The following is a 27,105-nucleotide window of genomic DNA, read 5'->3' on the forward strand; positions in this document are numbered from 1 at the left end:
CAAAAGGAAGTAAAAAGGGAGAGCTAGAAAGATAGCATTGCATCACATTACATGGCAATGCAATGCACAGTTGCTGAAGTTGAACCAAAATGAGCTTGTAATCTGGCTTCTGCAACTTTGAACATGAAAAATCCAATGAGGAGAAGAAAAGCAAAGCCAAAGAGTCCATCCCAAAATCCGACAAACAAGCAAAATGAACAAAAAACATTGAATTCAATTCTTTCTGATTTTAGAAACTGCATTAAAGAAGGGGTGCACCGGTCCTGGAGATACTGCAATACCAGGTCAATGCGTGGAGTGGACAGAGCAAGCTCTTTTTCCATCTCCCTGTTCTAAAAATCCATTTAATATATGGTCCCCAGATAGGGGACGTATCAGATATTAAACTGATAAGAACAGATACTACACTTGATCTTAGCCAAAAGGCCGAGAAGCGATAACCAGAATTGGTTTCAAACTACGGAGCCACCCAAGGATCCTGAAAAGTCCATTTGTGGAGATGAGCTCCTGGACTCCCGTTAAGAAGACATGTTGTCAACCTCTAGATCCCTTACATGCCTGCACTTTTCGGCTTGCTGCTGCTGCAATCCACGCGTTTTAGATCTGCATAACTCCACCTCTTTAAACACAGCACCTTCACCCCCTGCTGTTCCCACCCGCCTCAACACCGTTGGAAGGGAGGAGAACCAATTAAGGCGGGGGGTGGGGTGGAACGAGCAGCTGTCTACCCTTAGCAGGAGGGCTCCTGATTACATACCTCTCCTGCTGCTGCTGCTGCTGGCTGTCCAGCAGCAGACTGAAGGTGGCTGCTGCTGTGCACAGGTATATAAAGGCTCAGAGTCTATTATGACACGCGCAGCCAGCGTTCCATTGCCACATTCCATCTACTGCAGGCAGGATACCTGGCTGGCTGAATGTCGCTGAGAAGCTCACAGAGACCGCCATAAGCAACAGTTTAACAGAATGCCACAGACTAATCAACCAAACTTTTTGGGTTGGGTTCTCTTTTATAGTCTGCAGGCATTAAATGAAAGAAGTCAGTGTTCCAGCAGAAGGAGACAACGTTTCAGAAAAGGCATTGTAGCAAACCAAAAAAGAAATTTTAAGTGCAGCAGAGTAACCAGCGCACATACCTGTTAGCTCAGGTGAGTTTAAAAGGCTGCTGTTGATAACAAGGGCATTTGCTAAATAGATGGTGTGTGTGCAACAATATACTGAAAGGTCAATTATATTGTGCAGCTTATCTCACCACCTGTAGTTATTTAGGTGAAAGCTCCAAAATGCTTGCCTAATATGTCTGTTTATCCAAAAGGAAGTAAAAAGGGAGAGCTAGAAAGATAGCATTGCATCACATTACATGGCAATGCAATGCACAGTTGCTGAAGTTGAACCAAAATGAGCTTGTAATCTGGCTTCTGCAACTTTGAACATGAAAAATCCAATGAGGAGAAGAAAAGCAAAGCCAAAGAGTCCATCCCAAAATCCGACAAACAAGCAAAATGAACAAAAAACATTGAATTCAATTCTTTCTGATTTTAGAAACTGCATTAAAGAAGGGGTGCACCGGTCCTGGAGATACTGCAATACCAGGTCAATGCGTGGAGTGGACAGAGCAAGCTCTTTTTCCATCTCCCTGTTCTAAAAATCCATTTAATATATGGTCCCCAGATAGGGGACGTATCAGATATTAAACTGATAAGAACAGATACTACACTTGATCTTAGCCAAAAGGCCGAGAAGCGATAACCAGAATTGGTTTCAAACTACGGAGCCACCCAAGGATCCTGAAAAGTCCATTTGTGGAGATGAGCTCCTGGACTCCCGTTAAGAAGACATGTTGTCAACCTCTAGATCCCTTACATGCCTGCACTTTTCGGCTTGCTGCTGCTGCAATCCACGCGTTTTAGATCTGCATAACTCCACCTCTTTAAACACAGCACCTTCACCCCCTGCTGTTCCCACCCGCCTCAACACCGTTGGAAGGGAGGAGAACCAATTAAGGCGGGGGGTGGGGTGGAACGAGCAGCTGTCTACCCTTAGCAGGAGGGCTCCTGATTACATACCTCTCCTGCTGCTGCTGCTGCTGGCTGTCCAGCAGCAGACTGAAGGTGGCTGCTGCTGTGCACAGGTATATAAAGGCTCAGAGCCTATTATGACACGCGCAGCCAGCGTTCCATTGCCACATTCCATCTACTGCAGGCAGGATACCTGGCTGGCTGAATGTCGCTGAGAAGCTCACAGAGACCGCCATAAGCAACAGTTTAACAGAATGCCACAGACTAATCAACCAAACTTTTTGGGTTGGGTTCTCTTTTATAGTCTGCAGGCATTAAATGAAAGAAGTCAGTGTTCCAGCAGAAGGAGACAACGTTTCAGAAAAGGCATTGTAGCAAACCAAAAAAGAAATTTTAAGCGCAGCAGAGTAACCAGCGCACATACCTGTTAGCTCAGGTGAGTTTAAAAGGCTGCTGTTGATAACAAGGGCATTTGCTAAATAGATGGTGTGTGTGCAACAATATACTGAAAGGTCAATTATATTGTGCAGCTTATCTCACCACCTGTAGTTATTTAGGTGAAAGCTCCAAAATGCTTGCCTAATATGTCTGTTTATCCAAAAGGAAGTAAAAAGGGAGAGCTAGAAAGATAGCATTGCATCACATTACATGGCAATGCAATGCACAGTTGCTGAAGTTGAACCAAAATGAGCTTGTAATCTGGCTTCTGCAACTTTGAACATGAAAAATCCAATGAGGAGAAGAAAAGCAAAGCCAAAGAGTCCATCCCAAAATCCGACAAACAAGCAAAATGAACAAAAAACATTGAATTCAATTCTTTCTGATTTTAGAAACTGCATTAAAGAAGGGGTGCACCGGTCCTGGAGATACTGCAATACCAGGTCAATGCGTGGAGTGGACAGAGCAAGCTCTTTTTCCATCTCCCTGTTCTAAAAATCCATTTAATATATGGTCCCCAGATAGGGGACGTATCAGATATTAAACTGATAAGAACAGATACTACACTTGATCTTAGCCAAAAGGCCGAGAAGCGATAACCAGAATTGGTTTCAAACTACGGAGCCACCCAAGGATCCTGAAAAGTCCATTTGTGGAGATGAGCTCCTGGACTCCCGTTAAGAAGACATGTTGTCAACCTCTAGATCCCTTACATGCCTGCACTTTTCGGCTTGCTGCTGCTGCAATCCACGCGTTTTAGATCTGCATAACTCCACCTCTTTAAACACAGCACCTTCACCCCCTGCTGTTCCCACCCGCCTCAACACCGTTGGAAGGGAGGAGAACCAATTAAGGCGGGGGGTGGGGTGGAACGAGCAGCTGTCTACCCTTAGCAGGAGGGCTCCTGATTACATACCTCTCCTGCTGCTGCTGCTGCTGCTGGCTGTCCAGCAGCAGACTGAAGGTGGCTGCTGCTGTGCACAGGTATATAAAGGCTCAGAGCCTATTATGACACGCGCAGCCAGCGTTCCATTGCCACATTCCATCTACTGCAGGCAGGATACCTGGCTGGCTGAATGTCGCTGAGAAGCTCACAGAGACCGCCATAAGCAACAGTTTAACAGAATGCCACAGACTAATCAACCAAACTTTTTGGGTTGGGTTCTCTTTTATAGTCTGCAGGCATTAAATGAAAGAAGTCAGTGTTCCAGCAGAAGGAGACAACGTTTCAGAAAAGGCATTGTAGCAAACCAAAAAAGAAATTTTAAGCGCAGCAGAGTAACCAGCGCACATACCTGTTAGCTCAGGTGAGTTTAAAAGGCTGCTGTTGATAACAAGGGCATTTGCTAAATAGATGGTGTGTGTGCAACAATATACTGAAAGGTCAATTATATTGTGCAGCTTATCTCACCACCTGTAGTTATTTAGGTGAAAGCTCCAAAATGCTTGCCTAATATGTCTGTTTATCCAAAAGGAAGTAAAAAGGGAGAGCTAGAAAGATAGCATTGCATCACATTACATGGCAATGCAATGCACAGTTGCTGAAGTTGAACCAAAATGAGCTTGTAATCTGGCTTCTGCAACTTTGAACATGAAAAATCCAATGAGGAGAAGAAAAGCAAAGCCAAAGAGTCCATCCCAAAATCCGACAAACAAGCAAAATGAACAAAAAACATTGAATTCAATTCTTTCTGATTTTAGAAACTGCATTAAAGAAGGGGTGCACCGGTCCTGGAGATACTGCAATACCAGGTCAATGCGTGGAGTGGACAGAGCAAGCTCTTTTTCCATCTCCCTGTTCTAAAAATCCATTTAATATATGGTCCCCAGATAGGGGACGTATCAGATATTAAACTGATAAGAACAGATACTACACTTGATCTTAGCCAAAAGGCCGAGAAGCGATAACCAGAATTGGTTTCAAACTACGGAGCCACCCAAGGATCCTGAAAAGTCCATTTGTGGAGATGAGCTCCTGGACTCCCGTTAAGAAGACATGTTGTCAACCTCTAGATCCCTTACATGCCTGCACTTTTCGGCTTGCTGCTGCTGCAATCCACGCGTTTTAGATCTGCATAACTCCACCTCTTTAAACACAGCACCTTCACCCCCTGCTGTTCCCACCCGCCTCAACACCGTTGGAAGGGAGGAGAACCAATTAAGGCGGGGGGTGGGGTGGAACGAGCAGCTGTCTACCCTTAGCAGGAGGGCTCCTGATTACATACCTCTCCTGCTGCTGCTGCTGCTGCTGGCTGTCCAGCAGCAGACTGAAGGTGGCTGCTGCTGTGCACAGGTATATAAAGGCTCAGAGCCTATTATGACACGCGCAGCCAGCGTTCCATTGCCACATTCCATCTACTGCAGGCAGGATACCTGGCTGGCTGAATGTCGCTGAGAAGCTCACAGAGACCGCCATAAGCAACAGTTTAACAGAATGCCACAGACTAATCAACCAAACTTTTTGGGTTGGGTTCTCTTTTATAGTCTGCAGGCATTAAATGAAAGAAGTCAGTGTTCCAGCAGAAGGAGACAACGTTTCAGAAAAGGCATTGTAGCAAACCAAAAAAGAAATTTTAAGCGCAGCAGAGTAACCAGCGCACATACCTGTTAGCTCAGGTGAGTTTAAAAGGCTGCTGTTGATAACAAGGGCATTTGCTAAATAGATGGTGTGTGTGCAACAATATACTGAAAGGTCAATTATATTGTGCAGCTTATCTCACCACCTGTAGTTATTTAGGTGAAAGCTCCAAAATGCTTGCCTAATATGTCTGTTTATCCAAAAGGAAGTAAAAAGGGAGAGCTAGAAAGATAGCATTGCATCACATTACATGGCAATGCAATGCACAGTTGCTGAAGTTGAACCAAAATGAGCTTGTAATCTGGCTTCTGCAACTTTGAACATGAAAAATCCAATGAGGAGAAGAAAAGCAAAGCCAAAGAGTCCATCCCAAAATCCGACAAACAAGCAAAATGAACAAAAAACATTGAATTCAATTCTTTCTGATTTTAGAAACTGCATTAAAGAAGGGGTGCACCGGTCCTGGAGATACTGCAATACCAGGTCAATGCGTGGAGTGGACAGAGCAAGCTCTTTTTCCATCTCCCTGTTCTAAAAATCCATTTAATATATGGTCCCCAGATAGGGGACGTATCAGATATTAAACTGATAAGAACAGATACTACACTTGATCTTAGCCAAAAGGCCGAGAAGCGATAACCAGAATTGGTTTCAAACTACGGAGCCACCCAAGGATCCTGAAAAGTCCATTTGTGGAGATGAGCTCCTGGACTCCCGTTAAGAAGACATGTTGTCAACCTCTAGATCCCTTACATGCCTGCACTTTTCGGCTTGCTGCTGCTGCAATCCACGCGTTTTAGATCTGCATAACTCCACCTCTTTAAACACAGCACCTTCACCCCCTGCTGTTCCCACCCGCCTCAACACCGTTGGAAGGGAGGAGAACCAATTAAGGCGGGGGGTGGGGTGGAACGAGCAGCTGTCTACCCTTAGCAGGAGGGCTCCTGATTACATACCTCTCCTGCTGCTGCTGCTGCTGCTGGCTGTCCAGCAGCAGACTGAAGGTGGCTGCTGCTGTGCACAGGTATATAAAGGCTCAGAGCCTATTATGACACGCGCAGCCAGCGTTCCATTGCCACATTCCATCTACTGCAGGCAGGATACCTGGCTGGCTGAATGTCGCTGAGAAGCTCACAGAGACCGCCATAAGCAACAGTTTAACAGAATGCCACAGACTAATCAACCAAACTTTTTGGGTTGGGTTCTCTTTTATAGTCTGCAGGCATTAAATGAAAGAAGTCAGTGTTCCAGCAGAAGGAGACAACGTTTCAGAAAAGGCATTGTAGCAAACCAAAAAAGAAATTTTAAGCGCAGCAGAGTAACCAGCGCACATACCTGTTAGCTCAGGTGAGTTTAAAAGGCTGCTGTTGATAACAAGGGCATTTGCTAAATAGATGGTGTGTGTGCAACAATATACTGAAAGGTCAATTATATTGTGCAGCTTATCTCACCACCTGTAGTTATTTAGGTGAAAGCTCCAAAATGCTTGCCTAATATGTCTGTTTATCCAAAAGGAAGTAAAAAGGGAGAGCTAGAAAGATAGCATTGCATCACATTACATGGCAATGCAATGCACAGTTGCTGAAGTTGAACCAAAATGAGCTTGTAATCTGGCTTCTGCAACTTTGAACATGAAAAATCCAATGAGGAGAAGAAAAGCAAAGCCAAAGAGTCCATCCCAAAATCCGACAAACAAGCAAAATGAACAAAAAACATTGAATTCAATTCTTTCTGATTTTAGAAACTGCATTAAAGAAGGGGTGCACCGGTCCTGGAGATACTGCAATACCAGGTCAATGCGTGGAGTGGACATAGCAAGCTCTTTTTCCATCTCCCTGTTCTAAAAATCCATTTAATATATGGTCCCCAGATAGGGGACGTATCAGATATTAAACTGATAAGAACAGATACTACACTTGATCTTAGCCAAAAGGCCGAGAAGCGATAACCAGAATTGGTTTCAAACTACGGAGCCACCCAAGGATCCTGAAAAGTCCATTTGTGGAGATGAGCTCCTGGACTCCCGTTAAGAAGACATGTTGTCAACCTCTAGATCCCTTACATGCCTGCACTTTTCGGCTTGCTGCTGCTGCAATCCACGCGTTTTAGATCTGCATAACTCCACCTCTTTAAACACAGCACCTTCACCCCCTGCTGTTCCCACCCACCTCAACACCGTTGGAAGGGAGGAGAACCAATTAAGGCGGGGGGTGGGGTGGAACGAGCAGCTGTCTACCCTTAGCAGGAGGGCTCCTGATTACATACCTCTCCTGCTGCTGCTGCTGCTGCTGGCTGTCCAGCAGCAGACTGAAGGTGGCTGCTGCTGTGCACAGGTATATAAAGGCTCAGAGCCTATTATGACACGCGCAGCCAGCGTTCCATTGCCACATTCCATCTACTGCAGGCAGGATACCTGGCTGGCTGAATGTCGCTGAGAAGCTCACAGAGACCGCCATAAGCAACAGTTTAACAGAATGCCACAGACTAATCAACCAAACTTTTTGGGTTGGGTTCTCTTTTATAGTCTGCAGGCATTAAATGAAAGAAGTCAGTGTTCCAGCAGAAGGAGACAACGTTTCAGAAAAGGCATTGTAGCAAACCAAAAAAGAAATTTTAAGCGCAGCAGAGTAACCAGCGCACATACCTGTTAGCTCAGGTGAGTTTAAAAGGCTGCTGTTGATAACAAGGGCATTTGCTAAATAGATGGTGTGTGTGCAACAATATACTGAAAGGTCAATTATATTGTGCAGCTTATCTCACCACCTGTAGTTATTTAGGTGAAAGCTCCAAAATGCTTGCCTAATATGTCTGTTTATCCAAAAGGAAGTAAAAAGGGAGAGCTAGAAAGATAGCATTGCATCACATTACATGGCAATGCAATGCACAGTTGCTGAAGTTGAACCAAAATGAGCTTGTAATCTGGCTTCTGCAACTTTGAACATGAAAAATCCAATGAGGAGAAGAAAAGCAAAGCCAAAGAGTCCATCCCAAAATCCGACAAACAAGCAAAATGAACAAAAAACATTGAATTCAATTCTTTCTGATTTTAGAAACTGCATTAAAGAAGGGGTGCACCGGTCCTGGAGATACTGCAATACCAGGTCAATGCGTGGAGTGGACAGAGCAAGCTCTTTTTCCATCTCCCTGTTCTAAAAATCCATTTAATATATGGTCCCCAGATAGGGGACGTATCAGATATTAAACTGATAAGAACAGATACTACACTTGATCTTAGCCAAAAGGCCGAGAGCGATAACCAGAATTGGTTTCAAACTACGGAGCCACCCAAGGATCCTGAAAAGTCCATTTGTGGAGATGAGCTCCTGGACTCCCGTTAAGAAGACATGTTGTCAACCTCTAGATCCCTTACATGCCTGCACTTTTCGGCTTGCTGCTGCTGCAATCCACGCGTTTTAGATCTGCATAACTCCACCTCTTTAAACACAGCACCTTCACCCCCTGCTGTTCCCACCCGCCTCAACACCGTTGGAAGGGAGGAGAACCAATTAAGGCGGGGGGTGGGGTGGAACGAGCAGCTGTCTACCCTTAGCAGGAGGGCTCCTGATTACATACCTCTCCTGCTGCTGCTGCTGCTGGCTGTCCAGCAGCAGACTGAAGGTGGCTGCTGCTGTGCACAGGTATATAAAGGCTCAGAGCCTATTATGACACGCGCAGCCAGCGTTCCATTGCCACATTCCATCTACTGCAGGCAGGATACCTGGCTGGCTGAATGTCGCTGAGAAGCTCACAGAGACCGCCATAAGCAACAGTTTAACAGAATGCCACAGACTAATCAACCAAACTTTTTGGGTTGGGTTCTCTTTTATAGTCTGCAGGCATTAAATGAAAGAAGTCAGTGTTCCAGCAGAAGGAGACAACGTTTCAGAAAAGGCATTGTAGCAAACCAAAAAAGAAATTTTAAGCGCAGCAGAGTAACCAGCGCACATACCTGTTAGCTCAGGTGAGTTTAAAAGGCTGCTGTTGATAACAAGGGCATTTGCTAAATAGATGGTGTGTGTGCAACAATATACTGAAAGGTCAATTATATTGTGCAGCTTATCTCACCACCTGTAGTTATTTAGGTGAAAGCTCCAAAATGCTTGCCTAATATGTCTGTTTATCCAAAAGGAAGTAAAAAGGGAGAGCTAGAAAGATAGCATTGCATCACATTACATGGCAATGCAATGCACAGTTGCTGAAGTTGAACCAAAATGAGCTTGTAATCTGGCTTCTGCAACTTTGAACATGAAAAATCCAATGAGGAGAAGAAAAGCAAAGCCAAAGAGTCCATCCCAAAATCCGACAAACAAGCAAAATGAACAAAAAACATTGAATTCAATTCTTTCTGATTTTAGAAACTGCATTAAAGAAGGGGTGCACCGGTCCTGGAGATACTGCAATACCAGGTCAATGCGTGGAGTGGACAGAGCAAGCTCTTTTTCCATCTCCCTGTTCTAAAAATCCATTTAATATATGGTCCCCAGATAGGGGACGTATCAGATATTAAACTGATAAGAACAGATACTACACTTGATCTTAGCCAAAAGGCCGAGAAGCGATAACCAGAATTGGTTTCAAACTACGGAGCCACCCAAGGATCCTGAAAAGTCCATTTGTGGAGATGAGCTCCTGGACTCCCGTTAAGAAGACATGTTGTCAACCTCTAGATCCCTTACATGCCTGCACTTTTCGGCTTGCTGCTGCTGCAATCCACGCGTTTTAGATCTGCATAACTCCACCTCTTTAAACACAGCACCTTCACCCCCTGCTGTTCCCACCCGCCTCAACACCGTTGGAAGGGAGGAGAACCAATTAAGGCGGGGGGTGGGGTGGAACGAGCAGCTGTCTACCCTTAGCAGGAGGGCTCCTGATTACATACCTCTCCTGCTGCTGCTGCTGCTGGCTGTCCAGCAGCAGACTGAAGGTGGCTGCTGCTGTGCACAGGTATATAAAGGCTCAGAGCCTATTATGACACGCGCAGCCAGCGTTCCATTGCCACATTCCATCTACTGCAGGCAGGATACCTGGCTGGCTGAATGTCGCTGAGAAGCTCACAGAGACCGCCATAAGCAACAGTTTAACAGAATGCCACAGACTAATCAACCAAACTTTTTGGGTTGGGTTCTCTTTTATAGTCTGCAGGCATTAAATGAAAGAAGTCAGTGTTCCAGCAGAAGGAGACAACGTTTCAGAAAAGGCATTGTAGCAAACCAAAAAAGAAATTTTAAGCGCAGCAGAGTAACCAGCGCACATACCTGTTAGCTCAGGTGAGTTTAAAAGGCTGCTGTTGATAACAAGGGCATTTGCTAAATAGATGGTGTGTGTGCAACAATATACTGAAAGGTCAATTATATTGTGCAGCTTATCTCACCACCTGTAGTTATTTAGGTGAAAGCTCCAAAATGCTTGCCTAATATGTCTGTTTATCCAAAAGGAAGTAAAAAGGGAGAGCTAGAAAGATAGCATTGCATCACATTACATGGCAATGCAATGCACAGTTGCTGAAGTTGAACCAAAATGAGCTTGTAATCTGGCTTCTGCAACTTTGAACATGAAAAATCCAATGAGGAGAAGAAAAGCAAAGCCAAAGAGTCCATCCCAAAATCCGACAAACAAGCAAAATGAACAAAAAACATTGAATTCAATTCTTTCTGATTTTAGAAACTGCATTAAAGAAGGGGTGCACCGGTCCTGGAGATACTGCAATACCAGGTCAATGCGTGGAGTGGACAGAGCAAGCTCTTTTTCCATCTCCCTGTTCTAAAAATCCATTTAATATATGGTCCCCAGATAGGGGACGTATCAGATATTAAACTGATAAGAACAGATACTACACTTGATCTTAGCCAAAAGGCCGAGAGCGATAACCAGAATTGGTTTCAAACTACGGAGCCACCCAAGGATCCTGAAAAGTCCATTTGTGGAGATGAGCTCCTGGACTCCCGTTAAGAAGACATGTTGTCAACCTCTAGATCCCTTACATGCCTGCACTTTTTGGCTTGCTGCTGCTGCAATCCACGCGTTTTAGATCTGCATAACTCCACCTCTTTAAACACAGCACCTTCACCCCCTGCTGTTCCCACCCGCCTCAACACCGTTGGAAGGGAGGAGAACCAATTAAGGCGGGGGGTGGGGTGGAACGAGCAGCTGTCTACCCTTAGCAGGAGGGCTCCTGATTACATACCTCTCCTGCTGCTGCTGCTGCTGGCTGTCCAGCAGCAGACTGAAGGTGGCTGCTGCTGTGCACAGGTATATAAAGGCTCAGAGCCTATTATGACACGCGCAGCCAGCGTTCCATTGCCACATTCCATCTACTGCAGGCAGGATACCTGGCTGGCTGAATGTCGCTGAGAAGCTCACAGAGACCGCCATAAGCAACAGTTTAACAGAATGCCACAGACTAATCAACCAAACTTTTTGGGTTGGGTTCTCTTTTATAGTCTGCAGGCATTAAATGAAAGAAGTCAGTGTTCCAGCAGAAGGAGACAACGTTTCAGAAAAGGCATTGTAGCAAACCAAAAAAGAAATTTTAAGCGCAGCAGAGTAACCAGCGCACATACCTGTTAGCTCAGGTGAGTTTAAAAGGCTGCTGTTGATAACAAGGGCATTTGCTAAATAGATGGTGTGTGTGCAACAATATACTGAAAGGTCAATTATATTGTGCAGCTTATCTCACCACCTGTAGTTATTTAGGTGAAAGCTCCAAAATGCTTGCCTAATATGTCTGTTTATCCAAAAGGAAGTAAAAAGGGAGAGCTAGAAAGATAGCATTGCATCACATTACATGGCAATGCAATGCACAGTTGCTGAAGTTGAACCAAAATGAGCTTGTAATCTGGCTTCTGCAACTTTGAACATGAAAAATCCAATGAGGAGAAGAAAAGCAAAGCCAAAGAGTCCATCCCAAAATCCGACAAACAAGCAAAATGAACAAAAAACATTGAATTCAATTCTTTCTGATTTTAGAAACTGCATTAAAGAAGGGGTGCACCGGTCCTGGAGATACTGCAATACCAGGTCAATGCGTGGAGTGGACAGAGCAAGCTCTTTTTCCATCTCCCTGTTCTAAAAATCCATTTAATATATGGTCCCCAGATAGGGGACGTATCAGATATTAAACTGATAAGAACAGATACTACACTTGATCTTAGCCAAAAGGCCGAGAAGCGATAACCAGAATTGGTTTCAAACTACGGAGCCACCCAAGGATCCTGAAAAGTCCATTTGTGGAGATGAGCTCCTGGACTCCCGTTAAGAAGACATGTTGTCAACCTCTAGATCCCTTACATGCCTGCACTTTTCGGCTTGCTGCTGCTGCAATCCACGCGTTTTAGATCTGCATAACTCCACCTCTTTAAACACAGCACCTTCACCCCCTGCTGTTCCCACCCGCCTCAACACCGTTGGAAGGGAGGAGAACCAATTAAGGCGGGGGGTGGGGTGGAACGAGCAGCTGTCTACCCTTAGCAGGAGGGCTCCTGATTACATACCTCTCCTGCTGCTGCTGCTGCTGGCTGTCCAGCAGCAGACTGAAGGTGGCTGCTGCTGTGCACAGGTATATAAAGGCTCAGAGCCTATTATGACCCGCGCAGCCAGCGTTCCATTGCCACATTCCATCTACTGCAGGCAGGATACCTGGCTGGCTGAATGTCGCTGAGAAGCTCACAGAGACCGCCATAAGCAACAGTTTAACAGAATGCCACAGACTAATCAACCAAACTTTTTGGGTTGGGTTCTCTTTTATAGTCTGCAGGCATTAAATGAAAGAAGTCAGTGTTCCAGCAGAAGGAGACAACGTTTCAGAAAAGGCATTGTAGCAAACCAAAAAAGAAATTTTAAGCGCAGCAGAGTAACCAGCGCACATACCTGTTAGCTCAGGTGAGTTTAAAAGGCTGCTGTTGATAACAAGGGCATTTGCTAAATAGATGGTGTGTGTGCAACAATATACTGAAAGGTCAATTATATTGTGCAGCTTATCTCACCACCTGTAGTTATTTAGGTGAAAGCTCCAAAATGCTTGCCTAATATGTCTGTTTATCCAAAAGGAAGTAAAAAGGGAGAGCTAGAAAGATAGCATTGCATCACATTACATGGCAATGCAATGCACAGTTGCTGAAGTTGAACCAAAATGAGCTTGTAATCTGGCTTCTGCAACTTTGAACATGAAAAATCCAATGAGGAGAAGAAAAGCAAAGCCAAAGAGTCCATCCCAAAATCCGACAAACAAGCAAAATGAACAAAAAACATTGAATTCAATTCTTTCTGATTTTAGAAACTGCATTAAAGAAGGGGTGCACCGGTCCTGGAGATACTGCAATACCAGGTCAATGCGTGGAGTGGACAGAGCAAGCTCTTTTTCCATCTCCCTGTTCTAAAAATCCATTTAATATATGGTCCCCAGATAGGGGACGTATCAGATATTAAACTGATAAGAACAGATACTACACTTGATCTTAGCCAAAAGGCCGAGAAGCGATAACCAGAATTGGTTTCAAACTACGGAGCCACCCAAGGATCCTGAAAAGTCCATTTGTGGAGATGAGCTCCTGGACTCCCGTTAAGAAGACATGTTGTCAACCTCTAGATCCCTTACATGCCTGCACTTTTCGGCTTGCTGCTGCTGCAATCCACGCGTTTTAGATCTGCATAACTCCACCTCTTTAAACACAGCACCTTCACCCCCTGCTGTTCCCACCCACCTCAACACCGTTGGAAGGGAGGAGAACCAATTAAGGCGGGGGGTGGGGTGGAACGAGCAGCTGTCTACCCTTAGCAGGAGGGCTCCTGATTACATACCTCTCCTGCTGCTGCTGCTGCTGGCTGTCCAGCAGCAGACTGAAGGTGGCTGCTGCTGTGCACAGGTATATAAAGGCTCAGAGCCTATTATGACACGCGCAGCCAGCGTTCCATTGCCACATTCCATCTACTGCAGGCAGGATACCTGGCTGGCTGAATGTCGCTGAGAAGCTCACAGAGACCGCCATAAGCAACAGTTTAACAGAATGCCACAGACTAATCAACCAAACTTTTTGGGTTGGGTTCTCTTTTATAGTCTGCAGGCATTAAATGAAAGAAGTCAGTGTTCCAGCAGAAGGAGACAACGTTTCAGAAAAGGCATTGTAGCAAACCAAAAAAGAAATTTTAAGCGCAGCAGAGTAACCAGCGCACATACCTGTTAGCTCAGGTGAGTTTAAAAGGCTGCTGTTGATAACAAGGGCATTTGCTAAATAGATGGTGTGTGTGCAACAATATACTGAAAGGTCAATTATATTGTGCAGCTTATCTCACCACCTGTAGTTATTTAGGTGAAAGCTCCAAAATGCTTGCCTAATATGTCTGTTTATCCAAAAGGAAGTAAAAAGGGAGAGCTAGAAAGATAGCATTGCATCACATTACATGGCAATGCAATGCACAGTTGCTGAAGTTGAACCAAAATGAGCTTGTAATCTGGCTTCTGCAACTTTGAACATGAAAAATCCAATGAGGAGAAGAAAAGCAAAGCCAAAGAGTCCATCCCAAAATCCGACAAACAAGCAAAATGAACAAAAAACATTGAATTCAATTCTTTCTGATTTTAGAAACTGCATTAAAGAAGGGGTGCACCGGTCCTGGAGATACTGCAATACCAGGTCAATGCGTGGAGTGGACAGAGCAAGCTCTTTTTCCATCTCCCTGTTCTAAAAATCCATTTAATATATGGTCCCCAGATAGGGGACGTATCAGATATTAAACTGATAAGAACAGATACTACACTTGATCTTAGCCAAAAGGCCGAGAAGCGATAACCAGAATTGGTTTCAAACTACGGAGCCACCCAAGGATCCTGAAAAGTCCATTTGTGGAGATGAGCTCCTGGACTCCCGTTAAGAAGACATGTTGTCAACCTCTAGATCCCTTACATGCCTGCACTTTTCGGCTTGCTGCTGCTGCAATCCACGCGTTTTAGATCTGCATAACTCCACCTCTTTAAACACAGCACCTTCACCCCCTGCTGTTCCCACCCGCCTCAACACCGTTGGAAGGGAGGAGAACCAATTAAGGCGGGGGGTGGGGTGGAACGAGCAGCTGTCTACCCTTAGCAGGAGGGCTGCTGATTACATACCTCTCCTGCTGCTGCTGCTGCTGGCTGTCCAGCAGCAGACTGAAGGTGGCTGCTGCTGTGCACAGGTATATAAAGGCTCAGAGCCTATTATGACACACGCAGCCAGCGTTCCATTGCCACATTCCATCTACTGCAGGCAGGATACCTGGCTGGCTGAATGTCGCTGAGAAGCTCACAGAGACCGCCATAAGCAACAGTTTAACAGAATGCCACAGACTAATCAACCAAACTTTTTGGGTTGGGTTCTCTTTTATAGTCTGCAGGCATTAAATGAAAGAAGTCAGTGTTCCAGCAGAGGGAGACAACGTTTCAGAAAAGGCATTGTAGCAAACCAAAAAAGAAATTTTAAGCGCAGCAGAGTAACCAGCGCACATACCTGTTAGCTCAGGTGAGTTTAAAAGGCTGCTGTTGATAACAAGGGCATTTGCTAAATAGATGGTGTGTGTGCAACAATATACTGAAAGGTCAATTATATTGTGCAGCTTATCTCACCACCTGTAGTTATTTAGGTGAAAGCTCCAAAATGCTTGCCTAATATGTCTGTTTATCCAAAAGGAAGTAAAAAGGGAGAGCTAGAAAGATAGCATTGCATTACATTACATGGCAATGCAATGCACAGTTGCTGAAGTTGAACCAAAATGAGCTTGTAATCTGGCTTCTGCAACTTTGAACATGAAAAATCCAATGAGGAGAAGAAAAGCAAAGCCAAAGAGTCCATCCCAAAATCCGACAAACAAGCAAAATGAACAAAAAACATTGAATTCAATTCTTTCTGATTTTAGAAACTGCATTAAAGAAGGGGTGCACCGGTCCTGGAGATACTGCAATACCAGGTCAATGCGTGGAGTGGACAGAGCAAGCTCTTTTTCCATCTCCCTGTTCTAAAAATCCATTTAATATATGGTCCCCAGATAGGGGACGTATCAGATATTAAACTGATAAGAACAGATACTACACTTGATCTTAGCCAAAAGGCCGAGAAGCGATAACCAGAATTGGTTTCAAACTACGGAGCCACCCAAGGATCCTGAAAAGTCCATTTGTGGAGATGAGCTCCTGGACTCCCGTTAAGAAGACATGTTGTCAACCTCTAGATCCCTTACATGCCTGCACTTTTCGGCTTGCTGCTGCTGCAATCCACGCGTTTTAGATCTGCATAACTCCACCTCTTTAAACACAGCACCTTCACCCCCTGCTGTTCCCACCCGCCTCAACACCGTTGGAAGGGAGGAGAACCAATTAAGGCGGGGGGTGGGGTGGAACGAGCAGCTGTCTACCCTTAGCAGGAGGGCTGCTGATTACATACCTCTCCTGCTGCTGCTGCTGGCTGTCCAGCAGCAGACTGAAGGTGGCTGCTGCTGTGCACAGGTATATAAAGGCTCAGAGCCTATTATGACACGCGCAGCCAGCGTTCCATTGCCACATTCCATCTACTGCAGGCAGGATACCTGGCTGGCTGAATGTCGCTGAGAAGCTCACAGAGACCGCCATAAGCAACAGTTTAACAGAATGCCACAGACTAATCAATCAAACTTTTTTGGGTTGGGTTCTCTTTTATAGTCTGCAGGCATTAAATGAAAGAAGTCAGTGTTCCAGCAGAGGGAGACAACGTTTCAGAAAAGGCATTGTAGCAAACCAAAAAAGAAATTTTAAGCGCAGCAGAGTAACCAGCGCACATACCTGTTAGCTCAGGTGAGTTTAAAAGGCTGCTGTTGACAACAAGGGCATTTGCTAAATAGATGGTGTGTGTGCAACAATATACTGAAAGGTCAATTATATTGTGCAGCTTATCTCACCACCTGTAGTTATTTAGGTGAAAGCTCCAAAATGCTTGCCTAATATGTCTGTTTATCCAAAAGTAAGTAAAAAGGGAGAGCTAGAAAGATAGCATTGCATTACATTACATGGCAATGCAATGCACAGTTGCTGAAGTTGAACCAAAATGAGCTTGTAATCTGGCTTCTGCAACTTTGAACATGAAAAATCCAATGAGGAGAAGAAAAGCAAAGCCAAAGAGTCCATCCCAAAATCCGACAAACAAGCAAAATGAACAAAAAACATTGAATTCAATTCTTTCTGATTTTAGAAACTGCATTAAAGAAGGGGTGCACCGGTCCTGGAGATACTGCAATACCAGGTCAATGCGTGGAGTGGACAGAGCAAGCTCTTTTTCCATCTCCCTGTTCTAAAAATCCATTTAATATATGGTCCCCAGATAGGGGACGTATCAGATATTAAACTGATAAGAACAGATACTACACTTGATCTTAGCCAAAAGGCCGAGAAGCGATAACCAGAATTGGTTTCAAACTACGGAGCCACCCAAGGATCCTGAAAAGTCCATTTGTGGAGATGAGCTCCTGGACTCCCGTTAAGAAGACATGTTGTCAACCTCTAGATCCCTTACATGCCTGCACTTTTCGGCTTGCTGCTGCTGCAATCCACGCGTTTTAGATCTGCATAACTCCACCTCTTTAAACACAGCACCTTCACCCCCTGCTGTTCCCACCCGCCTCAACACCGTTGGAAGGGAGGAGAACCAATTAAGGCGGGGGGTGGGGTGGAACGAGCAGCTGTCTACCCTTAGCAGGAGGGCTGCTGATTACATACCTCTCCTGCTGCTGCTGCTGCTGGCTGTCCAGCAGCAGACTGAAGGTGGCTGCTGCTGTGCACAGGTATATAAAGGCTCAGAGCCTATTATGACACGCGCAGCCAGCGTTCCATTGCCACATTCCATCTACTGCAGGCAGGATACCTGGCTGGCTGAATGTCGCTGAGAAGCTCACAGAGACCGCCATAAGCAACAATTTAACAGAATGCCACAGACTAATCAACCAAACTTTTTGGGTTGGGTTCTCTTTTATAGTCTGCAGGCATTAAATGAAAGAAGTCAGTGTTCCAGCAGAGGGAGACAACGTTTCAGAAAAGGCATTGTAGCAAACCAAAAAAGAAATTTTAAGCGCAGCAGAGTAACCAGCGCACATACCTGTTAGCTCAGGTGAGTTTAAAAGGCTGCTGTTGATAACAAGGGCATTTGCTAAATAGATGGTGTGTGTGCAACAATATACTGAAAGGTCAATTATATTGTGCAGCTTATCTCACCACCTGTAGTTATTTAGGTGAAAGCTCCAAAATGCTTGCCTAATATGTCTGTTTATCCAAAAGGAAGTAAAAAGGGAGAGCTAGAAAGATAGCATTGCATTACATTACATGGCAATGCAATGCACAGTTGCTGAAGTTGAACCAAAATGAGCTTGTAATCTGGCTTCTGCAACTTTGAACATGAAAAATCCAATGAGGAGAAGAAAAGCAAAGCCAAAGAGTCCATCCCAAAATCCGACAAACAAGCAAAATGAACAAAAAACATTGAATTCAATTCTTTCTGATTTTAGAAACTGCATTAAAGAAGGGGTGCACCGGTCCTGGAGATACTGCAATACCAGGTCAATGCGTGGAGTGGACAGAGCAAGCTCTTTTTCCATCTCCCTGTTCTAAAAATCCATTTAATATATGGTCCCCAGATAGGGGACGTATCAGATATTAAACTGATAAGAACAGATACTACACTTGATCTTAGCCAAAAGGCCGAGAAGCGATAACCAGAATTGGTTTCAAACTACGGAGCCACCCAAGGATCCTGAAAAGTCCATTTGTGGAGATGAGCTCCTGGACTCCCGTTAAGAAGACATGTTGTCAACCTCTAAATCCCTTACATGCCTGCACTTTTCGGCTTGCTGCTGCTGCAATCCACGCGTTTTAGATCTGCATAACTCCACCTCTTTAAACACAGCACCTTCACCCCCTGCTGTTCCCACCCGCCTCAACACCGTTGGAAGGGAGGAGAACCAATTAAGGCGGGGGGTGGGGTGGAACGAGCAGCTGTCTACCCTTAGCAGGAGGGCTGCTGATTACATACCTCTCCTGCTGCTGCTGCTGCTGGCTGTCCAGCAGCAGACTGAAGGTGGCTGCTGCTGTGCACAGGTATATAAAGGCTCAGAGCCTATTATGACACGCGCAGCCAGCGTTCCATTGCCACATTCCATCTACTGCAGGCAGGATACCTGGCTGGCTGAATGTCGCTGAGAAGCTCACAGAGACCGCCATAAGCAACAGTTTAACAGAATGCCACAGACTAATCAACCAAACTTTTTGGGGTGGGTTCTCTTTTATAGTCTGCAGGCATTAAATGAAAGAAGTCAGTGTTCCAGCAGAGGGAGACAACGTTTCAGAAAAGGCATTGTAGCAAACCAAAAAAGAAATTTTAAGCGCAGCAGAGTAACCAGCGCACATACCTGTTAGCTCAGGTGAGTTTAAAAGGCTGCTGTTGATAACAAGGGCATTTGCTAAATAGATGGTGTGTGTGCAACAATATACTGAAAGGTCAATTATATTGTGCAGCTTATCTCACCACCTGTAGTTATTTAGGTGAAAGCTCCAAAATGCTTGCCTAATATGTCTGTTTATCCAAAAGGAAGTAAAAAGGGAGAGCTAGAAAGATAGCATTGCATTACATTACATGGCAATGCAATGCACAGTTGCTGAAGTTGAACCAAAATGAGCTTGTAATCTGGCTTCTGCAACTTTGAACATGAAAAATCCAATGAGGAGAAGAAAAGCAAAGCCAAAGAGTCCATCCCAAAATCCGACAAACAAGCAAAATGAACAAAAAACATTGAATTCAATTCTTTCTGATTTTAGAAACTGCATTAAAGAAGGGGTGCACCGGTCCTGGAGATACTGCAATACCAGGTCAATGCATGGAGTGGACAGAGCAAGCTCTTTTTCCATCTCCCTGTTCTAAAAATCCATTTAATATATGGTCCCCAGATAGGGGACGTATCAGATATTAAACTGATAAGAACAGATTTTTTTGATTGAATATATCTTTTATTAGCACAAAAAATAAGTTAACAGACAGTGTACAGTGCCGCAGCCCAGTACACACAGAATTCTACATCATATTTACATAGCATGAGGATACGACGCACTAACTAGACACATCGCACCCCTATGCTACACAAAACACTCAATCTGAAAGAAAAAGCATGTCAATCAATACAGTACGACGAACCGTGATAAGGGATAGGGATTGGGAAAAAGGGGATGGGGAGGGGAAAATCACAGGCCCGAAGCTTTATTGAAAGACAAGACACATAAGGGGAGAGGGGGAGGAGGGGTTTAGTCCTCATCCTCGTCCTCCGGACCGTCCATGATGGAATAGTCTCTGAGCAGGCTGTGGATCAGCCTGCGGCAGTCCTGGATGGACATCCTCTCCCTCCTCAAGATGAGCCGGTTCCTGGCGACCCAAACGGCATCCTTGAAGCAGTTCATAAGGCGCCAAGCCTCCTGGATGGCTCCGACGGTATGAACCCCAGGGAATAGTCCATAAAGCACAGAATGGTGCGATAGGCTCGCCCTGGGGACAGAGTTCCTCAGGTCGTCCTCAAGTGCAGTCAATAGGCGCTGTGCAAATCCGCAGTCCCAAAAAGTGTGCAAAGATGTTTCCTCCACGAAGGGGCACCTTGGGCAGTACCGGGTCTTGCACAGGTTCCGGGCATGCATGAATGACCGGACGGGCAGTCCGCCCTGAATCGCCATCCACGACAAGTCCTTGTGCCCGTTGGTCAGCCTGTCAGACGACACATTTGTCCACACAGTCTCCAGCGTGTCCTGGTGAAGTCCTGTGATGTTCTCCACGTCATCCTTGGCTCTGATTAGCTTGTGGATAGTTTTGGGCTTCCACAAGTCGGGCTTGAGTCCCTCCAGTTGATGCTCCCCCACAAATCGAACGACGTCTCCGTAGAACCATGGCGTCGTCCAGTTGTAGGGGAAGGAGCTGTCCCACTTGTCCCAGCCGAGTCGCCTCCAAAGAGGAAGCAGGAAGAAGTGAGACATGGACCTGCCCGCGGAGCCATTCTTGACTTGCAAAGTCCGGCGGACACAATCTCACACAAAAGAGGATCGCAGGAGGGTGGGGATATCTGGAACGCCCTTCCCACCCTTGCGAGGCTCCTTGTACATGACGGCCCGCCTGACTCTGTCCATCTTGGATCCCCAGACAAAGTGAAACACTGTCTTGGTAATGGCCCTGCACACAGTGACGTGTGGGGGCCAGGCCTGCGCCGTGTACTGCAAGACGGGCAGGACCTCATTACGCAGGACGAGTGCCTTACCCTCACAAGTGAGGTGTCTGAGGCTCCAGAGTCCGATCCGTTGCTTCACCTTGGCCAAGCGTTCTTGCCAGGACTTGAGGGCCGCTCCTTCCTTCCCGAACCAGACTCCCAGCACCTTGAGGAAATCCGGTTGAATGTTGAAGGGGAAGGGGGCAGAGGAGGCCGGCTGCCAATCCCCGAAGAGCATGGCTTCCGACTTCCTGCAGTTGACTTTGGCCCCTGAAGCCCGGCCGAACCTCTCACACGTCTGGACAAGGGCGTCGACTGAACCACGATCAGCGCAGAAGACGGTGACGTCGTCCATGTAGAGCGAGCACTTGACCTCGTGTCGTCCCGGACCCGGTGCGGTGATCCCTCTGATCTCTCCATTCTGCCGGATAGCCTCTGCGAAGAGTTCTATAACACAAACAAAAAGAAGAGGTGATAGAGGGCAGCCTTGTCTGACCCCAGAGAGGACAGGGAAGGGGTCAGTCTTCCAGCCGTTCACCAACACCGAGCTGTGGATATCAAAATACATCAGACGGACATACGAACAAAACATGTTACCCAAACCTAACCGGTGCAGAGCTCGGCCCATGAACTCGTGGGAAACCCGGTCGAAGGCCTTCTCCTGATCCAAGGAGACCAGGGCCGCGTGTGCGCGGCGGACCTTGATGTACTCGACCGTGTCCCGCACGAGAGCGAGGCTGTCTGCGATGCGACGTCCAGGGATGCCGCAGGTCTGGTCCGGGTGGATGATCCGTCCGATGACCGTCTTAAGTCGTGTCGCCATCGTCTTGGCCAGGATCTTGTAGTCCACGTTGAGCAGAGTGATGGGACGCCAATTCCTCAGGTCGCACCTCTCTCCCTTCCGCTTGTACAGGATCGTGACCATTCCTTCCCTCAAAGATAGAGGCATTCTACCCTCCACCACCATCTCCTCGTACAGGTCCAACAGGTCCGGACAGATGAGGTCTCCCAGCGCTACATAGAGCTCCGCTGGAAGACCATCACTGCCCGGGGTCCTGCCGGTCCTAAAGGATTTAGCGGCAGAGAGCAATTCGCCCACCATCAGAGGTTTGTCCAAGGCTGCCGTGCCTGCAGGATCAAGATGGTTAGTGATACCTGACAGGAACTTATCAGCAGCGTCGGGGTCGGTAGTCTTGTGGGAGTAGAGTTCGCTGTAGAAGTCGCTGACGACCCTCATCACGTCCTCCTTCCCACGTCGCATGTTTCCGCTCTCGTCTCGCAGCTCGTTCAGGGGCGTGTGACCGGCATGAAGTTTCCTGAAAAAGAATGAGTTACATTTCTCACCCTTCTCCAGATTCTCCACTTTGGAACGGAAGACGATTCGCTTGGACTCCTCCTCAAAGTGCCTTTTCAGGCTCTTCTTGGTCTCCTCCAGCTCCTCCCTCACGTCCCAGCCGCAGTGAAGAAGGTCCTGCAGCGACCGCAGCTCGCGCTGCAGCCCTCTGAAGTCCCTCCTCTTCTCACACGCCTGTTGTCGACCCTTGGCCTGAAAGAAACAGCGAAACTCAAGTTTAACATATTCCCACCAGTCAGAGACTGTTTGGAAGCTACCCTTGTAGGACTGCCACATTGCGTAGGCTGCTCTCAGCTCCTCCACGACTTCATCCTGAGCCAGCAGAGCACAATTCAGCTTCCAGGAGCCGGGGCCGGACGGAAAACCGTCGCCGAGGACACCTTGTAAGTGAATGGCTCTGTGGTCGGAGAAGAAGCAGGAGACCATCGAGTGCCTACTCTGCCTGACTGCCCGAGAGGTGAACACAAAGTCAATCCTGGAGCGGAGTGAGCCATCGGGTCGGCTCCACGAATAGTTCGTGGAGCCTCTCCCCATGGAGCCCACCACGTCCTGAAGAGAGGCCTCGGTTACCATCTCGATGAGCAGCTTGGACGTGATGTCCAACTTGGCAGATGTGCCAGAACTACGACCATCCTCCTCGATGGGGCAGTTGAAATCCCCGGCCATCACTAAGGTCCTGGTGGTGGCAAGCTGAAGCCGCAGGGTCTGGAAAAGCTCCAAATGCTCATTCTTCAGTGGGGACGCATACACGTTGATGAACCTGACAGGTTCTCCCGCCCAGTTGCCATCTACAACAAGAGCCCTGCCGCAGATGAGCTCCTGGACGGACTCAAGCGTGAATGCGCCCCCCCTGATCAGAATTGCGACCCCCGCAGACTTGCAGTCACCCCCACCGGACCAGTAGGATGGACCGTGGGACCACTCCCTGGCCAGATGTTTGAAGGACCTAGAGGAGGGAAGGGAACATTCCTGCAACATATAAACATCACACAACTGGGAAGTAAGGAAGGCATAAATAGTCTGACGTCTGAACTTGTCCTTGATGCTCCTGACATTAATGGAAAATAAGTTAATATTAGCCATCATGTAGGGAAAAAAGAAAAAGTTAGCGCAGGCAATACACCTTAGTTACCACTCCGGTCGGGTGGTCCCTCGTCGGTGTTGACTGCTGGTGACGGGATCACCAGCAGGCCCTCTTCCTCCATCTGGTCAAGCAGCGCGGCCTCGATCTCGGCGACCACCAGTTCCTCCTCTTCTGGCTCGGCCACCAGGGTCTCAACCATGTGCTCCATCTCTTCTGGCTCAGGGAGGGTATCCTCCTTTTCGCCTACGAAATCCAGAATCTTCTTTTTGGAGGATTCAGTAGCAGGGCTGTCCTCCACCTTCCTCTTTCCCCGGGTTGGAACTGGGGAGACAAGAAGGGGAAAATCCTCCTCGGAATAGATAGCGGCGGGTGGAGGAAAGGTTAATTCCACCGCTACCATGGTCTGGGGAGGGAGAGTGGCTGCCGGGGCAGGGGAAAGGACACCTGCTGAGGAGTAGGGGAAGGAGGAAGAGGAAGTGGAATCCTCAGCAGGGGTGGCCGGGGTGGGGGGGGATTGGACGGGGGTGGCAGGGGGAGGGATCGAGAGAGGGGTGACAGAACTCTTACCCTCCTTTGACTTTTTCTTCTGCTTCGGAGCTGCTGGGACCGTCGCTGGGGCTTTGGCCACCGACTCCTTGACCGCTTTGGCCTTGGTCGTCTCGGCCTTGGCCGCTGGGGCCTTGGTCGTCGCGTCCTTGACCTTCACAGGCCTGGTCATCGGGGCCTTGTCCTCCGTAGCTGGGGTCGTCGCAACCACCGATGCCCAGGATCTCTCACGCTTGGGGCAATCCTTGTACAGATGAGCCGCCAGCCCACACAGGTTGCAGGACGTCTTCTTCGGGCAGTCCTTCGAGCTGTGTCCCGTCACTCGACAAATCCTGCAGGCATCCTCCTTGCAGTCCTTCATCTCGTGGCCGTTCTTGCCGCATCTCCTGCAGTTCCGCGGCATGTCCGGGTAATAGATGAGGCCGTAGGAGTTGCCCAGGGAGAATGTCGGGGGCAGGTGCCGAAGTCCGTCTGAGTACGCCAGGTCCCTGTGAAGTCTAACGGTCACCGACCACTTACCTGTCCAGAAGCCGAGTCCATTCAGGATGTGAGAAGGTTCCTTCACAACCAAACAGAAGCGTCTCAGGAAGGTACAGATGTCTTGGCCTGGGGTGTGCGGGTTGCGCATGGAGACCGTGATCCTCCTTTCGTCCCTCTGGATAGGGCAGCTACCTGTAAAGGCAGAGAAAGAATTATCTGGTCCTTTTGCGCTTACCATTTCCCAGAACCTCCTGCAGGTGTTCACAGTGGCGAAGGTGACGAAGAAGATCCCCGTCAAGAAGGTCTGGATGCTGAGGGTGTCCGACCTGGAGAAGCCTCGATCCAGCAGCATCTTCTGGCAGAACACGTCCGAGGACATGTCCGGCACCCTCCCATCCACTTCCTTCAGCTTCAGGGCCACCGTCTGCCGCATCCATGGCTCCAGGGCTGGAGCTTCGTGGCGGGGCTTCTGGGGTCCCTTCTGCTGGCCAGTCGTGGAGGCAGAGTCCTTGGGGTCAGAATCGGCTCCTGGCTGGGCCCTCCTGGCTGTCCCCTGCTCCAGGCTCTTCTTTTCGGCCTTCCTCGCAGCGCTTGCCATGGCTTTCCTCCTGCAGTTACTTCTTGGAGCTGGATCTGGAACTTTTCCCGGAATGGGTGGAGCTATGCAGATTCTTCTCCCGTCGTGTTCTGGACAAATTCCCCGAAAGGTCTTTGTCTCGATGATTTTCTTCCTCGAAGATTCCACAGGACAGCCCGATTCTTCTCCGAGTCTTCGTCTTCTTCTGGATTCTTTAGAGCTTCTTCCTCCCACCGATATCCGCCTTCCTTCTCCGATGTCAGCTGGGCTCCGAAGCTCTTCTCCTTCCGAGTTCGATCGCTCTCGTCAAGTGTAGATCGTAGCTCTTGTGTTCTTATAAGAACAGATACTACACTTGATCTTAGCCAAAAGGCCGAGAAGCGATAACCAGAATTGGTTTCAAACTACGGAGCCACCCAAGGATCCTGAAAAGTCCATTTGTAGAGATGAGCTCCTGGACTCCCGTTAAGAAGACATGTTGTCAACCTCTAGATCCCTTACATGCCTGCACTTTTCGGCTTGCTGCTGCTGCAATCCATGCGTTTTAGACCTGCATAACTCCACCTCTTTAAACACAGCACCTTCACCCCCTGCTGTTCCCACCCGCCTCAACACCGTTGGAAGGGAGGAGAACCAATTAAGGCGGGGGGTGGGGTGGAACGAGCAGCTGTCTACCCTTAGCAGGAGGGCTGCTGATTACATACCTCTCCTGCTGCTGCTGCTGCTGGCTGTCCAGCAGCAGACTGAAGGTGGCTGCTGCTGTGCACAGGTATATAAAGGCTCAGAGCCTATTATGACACGCGCAGCCAGCGTTCCATTGCCACATTCCATCTACTGCAGGCAGGATACCTGGCTGGCTGAATGTCGCTGAGAAGCTCACAGAGACCGCCATAAGCAACAGTTTAACAGAATGCCACAGACTAATCAACCAAACTTTTTGGGGTGGGTTCTCTTTTATAGTCTGCAGGCATTAAATGAAAGAAGTCAGTGTTCCAGCAGAGGGAGACAACGTTTCAGAAAAGGCATTGTAGCAAACCAAAAAAGAAATTTTAAGCGCAGCAGAGTAACCAGCGCACATACCTGTTAGCTCAGGTGAGTTTAAAAGGCTGCTGTTGATAACAAGGGCATTTGCTAAATAGATGGTGTGTGTGCAACAATATACTGAAAGGTCAATTATATTGTGCAGCTTATCTCACCACCTGTAGTTATTTAGGTGAAAGCTCCAAAATGCTTGCCTAATATGTCTGTTTATCCAAAAGGAAGTAAAAAGGGAGAGCTAGAAAGATAGCATTGCATTACATTACATGGCAATGCAATGCACAGTTGCTGAAGTTGAACCAAAATGAGCTTGTAATCTGGCTTCTGCAACTTTGAACATGAAAAATCCAATGAGGAGAAGAAAAGCAAAGCCAAAGAGTCCATCCCCAAATCCGACAAACAAGCAAAATGAACAAAAAACATTGAATTCAATTCTTTCTGATTTTAGAAACTGCATTAAAGAAGGGGTGCACCGGTCCTGGAGATACTGCAATACCAGGTCAATGCGTGGAGTGGACAGAGCAAGCTCTTTTTCCATCTCCCTGTTCTAAAAATCCATTTAATATATGGTCCCCAGATAGGGGACGTATCAGATATTAAACTGATAAGAACAGATACTACACTTGATCTTAGCCAAAAGGCCGAGAAGCGATAACCAGAATTGGTTTCAAACTACGGAGCCACCCAAGGATCCTTAAAAGTCCATTTGTGGAGATGAGCTCCTGGACTCCCGTTAAGAAGACATGTTGTCAACCTCTAGATCCCTTACAT

General features: G+C 47.2%; 17 non-coding genes and 1 pseudogene across 17 annotated transcripts; all 18 read right to left on the reverse strand.

The window, feature by feature from the left end:
• Window positions 1–247: 247 nt before the first annotated feature.
• Window positions 248–438, reverse strand: LOC141246392 (U2 spliceosomal RNA). The gene has a single exon (XR_012309985.1). It is a non-coding gene; the product is annotated as a U2 spliceosomal RNA (small nuclear RNA).
• A 1,115-nt stretch (window positions 439–1,553) lies between these two features.
• On the reverse strand, window positions 1,554–1,744 carry LOC141246393 (U2 spliceosomal RNA). Its single transcript, XR_012309986.1, has one exon. It is a non-coding gene; the product is annotated as a U2 spliceosomal RNA (small nuclear RNA).
• A 1,115-nt stretch (window positions 1,745–2,859) lies between these two features.
• LOC141246394 (U2 spliceosomal RNA) lies at window positions 2,860–3,050 on the reverse strand. Its single transcript, XR_012309987.1, has one exon. It is a non-coding gene; the product is annotated as a U2 spliceosomal RNA (small nuclear RNA).
• Window positions 3,051–4,168: 1,118 nt separating this feature from the next.
• Window positions 4,169–4,359, reverse strand: LOC141246395 (U2 spliceosomal RNA). The gene has a single exon (XR_012309988.1). It is a non-coding gene; the product is annotated as a U2 spliceosomal RNA (small nuclear RNA).
• Window positions 4,360–5,477: 1,118 nt separating this feature from the next.
• On the reverse strand, window positions 5,478–5,668 carry LOC141246396 (U2 spliceosomal RNA). The gene has a single exon (XR_012309989.1). It is a non-coding gene; the product is annotated as a U2 spliceosomal RNA (small nuclear RNA).
• A 1,118-nt stretch (window positions 5,669–6,786) lies between these two features.
• On the reverse strand, window positions 6,787–6,977 carry LOC141246411 (U2 spliceosomal RNA). The gene has a single exon (XR_012310004.1). It is a non-coding gene; the product is annotated as a U2 spliceosomal RNA (small nuclear RNA).
• Window positions 6,978–8,095: 1,118 nt separating this feature from the next.
• Window positions 8,096–8,287, reverse strand: LOC141246413 (U2 spliceosomal RNA). The gene has a single exon (XR_012310006.1). It is a non-coding gene; the product is annotated as a U2 spliceosomal RNA (small nuclear RNA).
• Window positions 8,288–9,400: 1,113 nt separating this feature from the next.
• LOC141246397 (U2 spliceosomal RNA) lies at window positions 9,401–9,591 on the reverse strand. The gene has a single exon (XR_012309990.1). It is a non-coding gene; the product is annotated as a U2 spliceosomal RNA (small nuclear RNA).
• A 1,115-nt stretch (window positions 9,592–10,706) lies between these two features.
• LOC141246414 (U2 spliceosomal RNA) lies at window positions 10,707–10,898 on the reverse strand. The gene has a single exon (XR_012310007.1). It is a non-coding gene; the product is annotated as a U2 spliceosomal RNA (small nuclear RNA).
• Window positions 10,899–12,011: 1,113 nt separating this feature from the next.
• LOC141246398 (U2 spliceosomal RNA) lies at window positions 12,012–12,202 on the reverse strand. The gene has a single exon (XR_012309991.1). It is a non-coding gene; the product is annotated as a U2 spliceosomal RNA (small nuclear RNA).
• A 1,115-nt stretch (window positions 12,203–13,317) lies between these two features.
• Window positions 13,318–13,508, reverse strand: LOC141246399 (U2 spliceosomal RNA). The gene has a single exon (XR_012309992.1). It is a non-coding gene; the product is annotated as a U2 spliceosomal RNA (small nuclear RNA).
• Window positions 13,509–14,623: 1,115 nt separating this feature from the next.
• Window positions 14,624–14,814, reverse strand: LOC141246400 (U2 spliceosomal RNA). The gene has a single exon (XR_012309993.1). It is a non-coding gene; the product is annotated as a U2 spliceosomal RNA (small nuclear RNA).
• Window positions 14,815–15,929: 1,115 nt separating this feature from the next.
• On the reverse strand, window positions 15,930–16,120 carry LOC141246402 (U2 spliceosomal RNA). The gene has a single exon (XR_012309995.1). It is a non-coding gene; the product is annotated as a U2 spliceosomal RNA (small nuclear RNA).
• A 1,113-nt stretch (window positions 16,121–17,233) lies between these two features.
• LOC141246403 (U2 spliceosomal RNA) lies at window positions 17,234–17,424 on the reverse strand. Its single transcript, XR_012309996.1, has one exon. It is a non-coding gene; the product is annotated as a U2 spliceosomal RNA (small nuclear RNA).
• Window positions 17,425–18,539: 1,115 nt separating this feature from the next.
• On the reverse strand, window positions 18,540–18,730 carry LOC141246404 (U2 spliceosomal RNA). Its single transcript, XR_012309997.1, has one exon. It is a non-coding gene; the product is annotated as a U2 spliceosomal RNA (small nuclear RNA).
• A 1,115-nt stretch (window positions 18,731–19,845) lies between these two features.
• Window positions 19,846–20,039, reverse strand: LOC141246417 (U2 spliceosomal RNA). Its single transcript, XR_012310010.1, has one exon. It is a non-coding gene; the product is annotated as a U2 spliceosomal RNA (small nuclear RNA).
• Window positions 20,040–25,603: 5,564 nt separating this feature from the next.
• On the reverse strand, window positions 25,604–25,681 carry LOC141246375 (U2 spliceosomal RNA; annotated as a pseudogene).
• Window positions 25,682–26,796: 1,115 nt separating this feature from the next.
• On the reverse strand, window positions 26,797–26,987 carry LOC141246405 (U2 spliceosomal RNA). The gene has a single exon (XR_012309998.1). It is a non-coding gene; the product is annotated as a U2 spliceosomal RNA (small nuclear RNA).
• Window positions 26,988–27,105: the final 118 nt, after the last annotated feature.

The sequence above is a fragment of the Phyllobates terribilis genome, unplaced genomic scaffold, assembly GCF_046119375.1.
Source record: "Phyllobates terribilis strain yellow unplaced genomic scaffold, ASM4611937v1 Scaffold_2549__1_contigs__length_124670, whole genome shotgun sequence".
NCBI lineage: Eukaryota > Metazoa > Chordata > Amphibia > Anura > Dendrobatidae > Phyllobates > Phyllobates terribilis.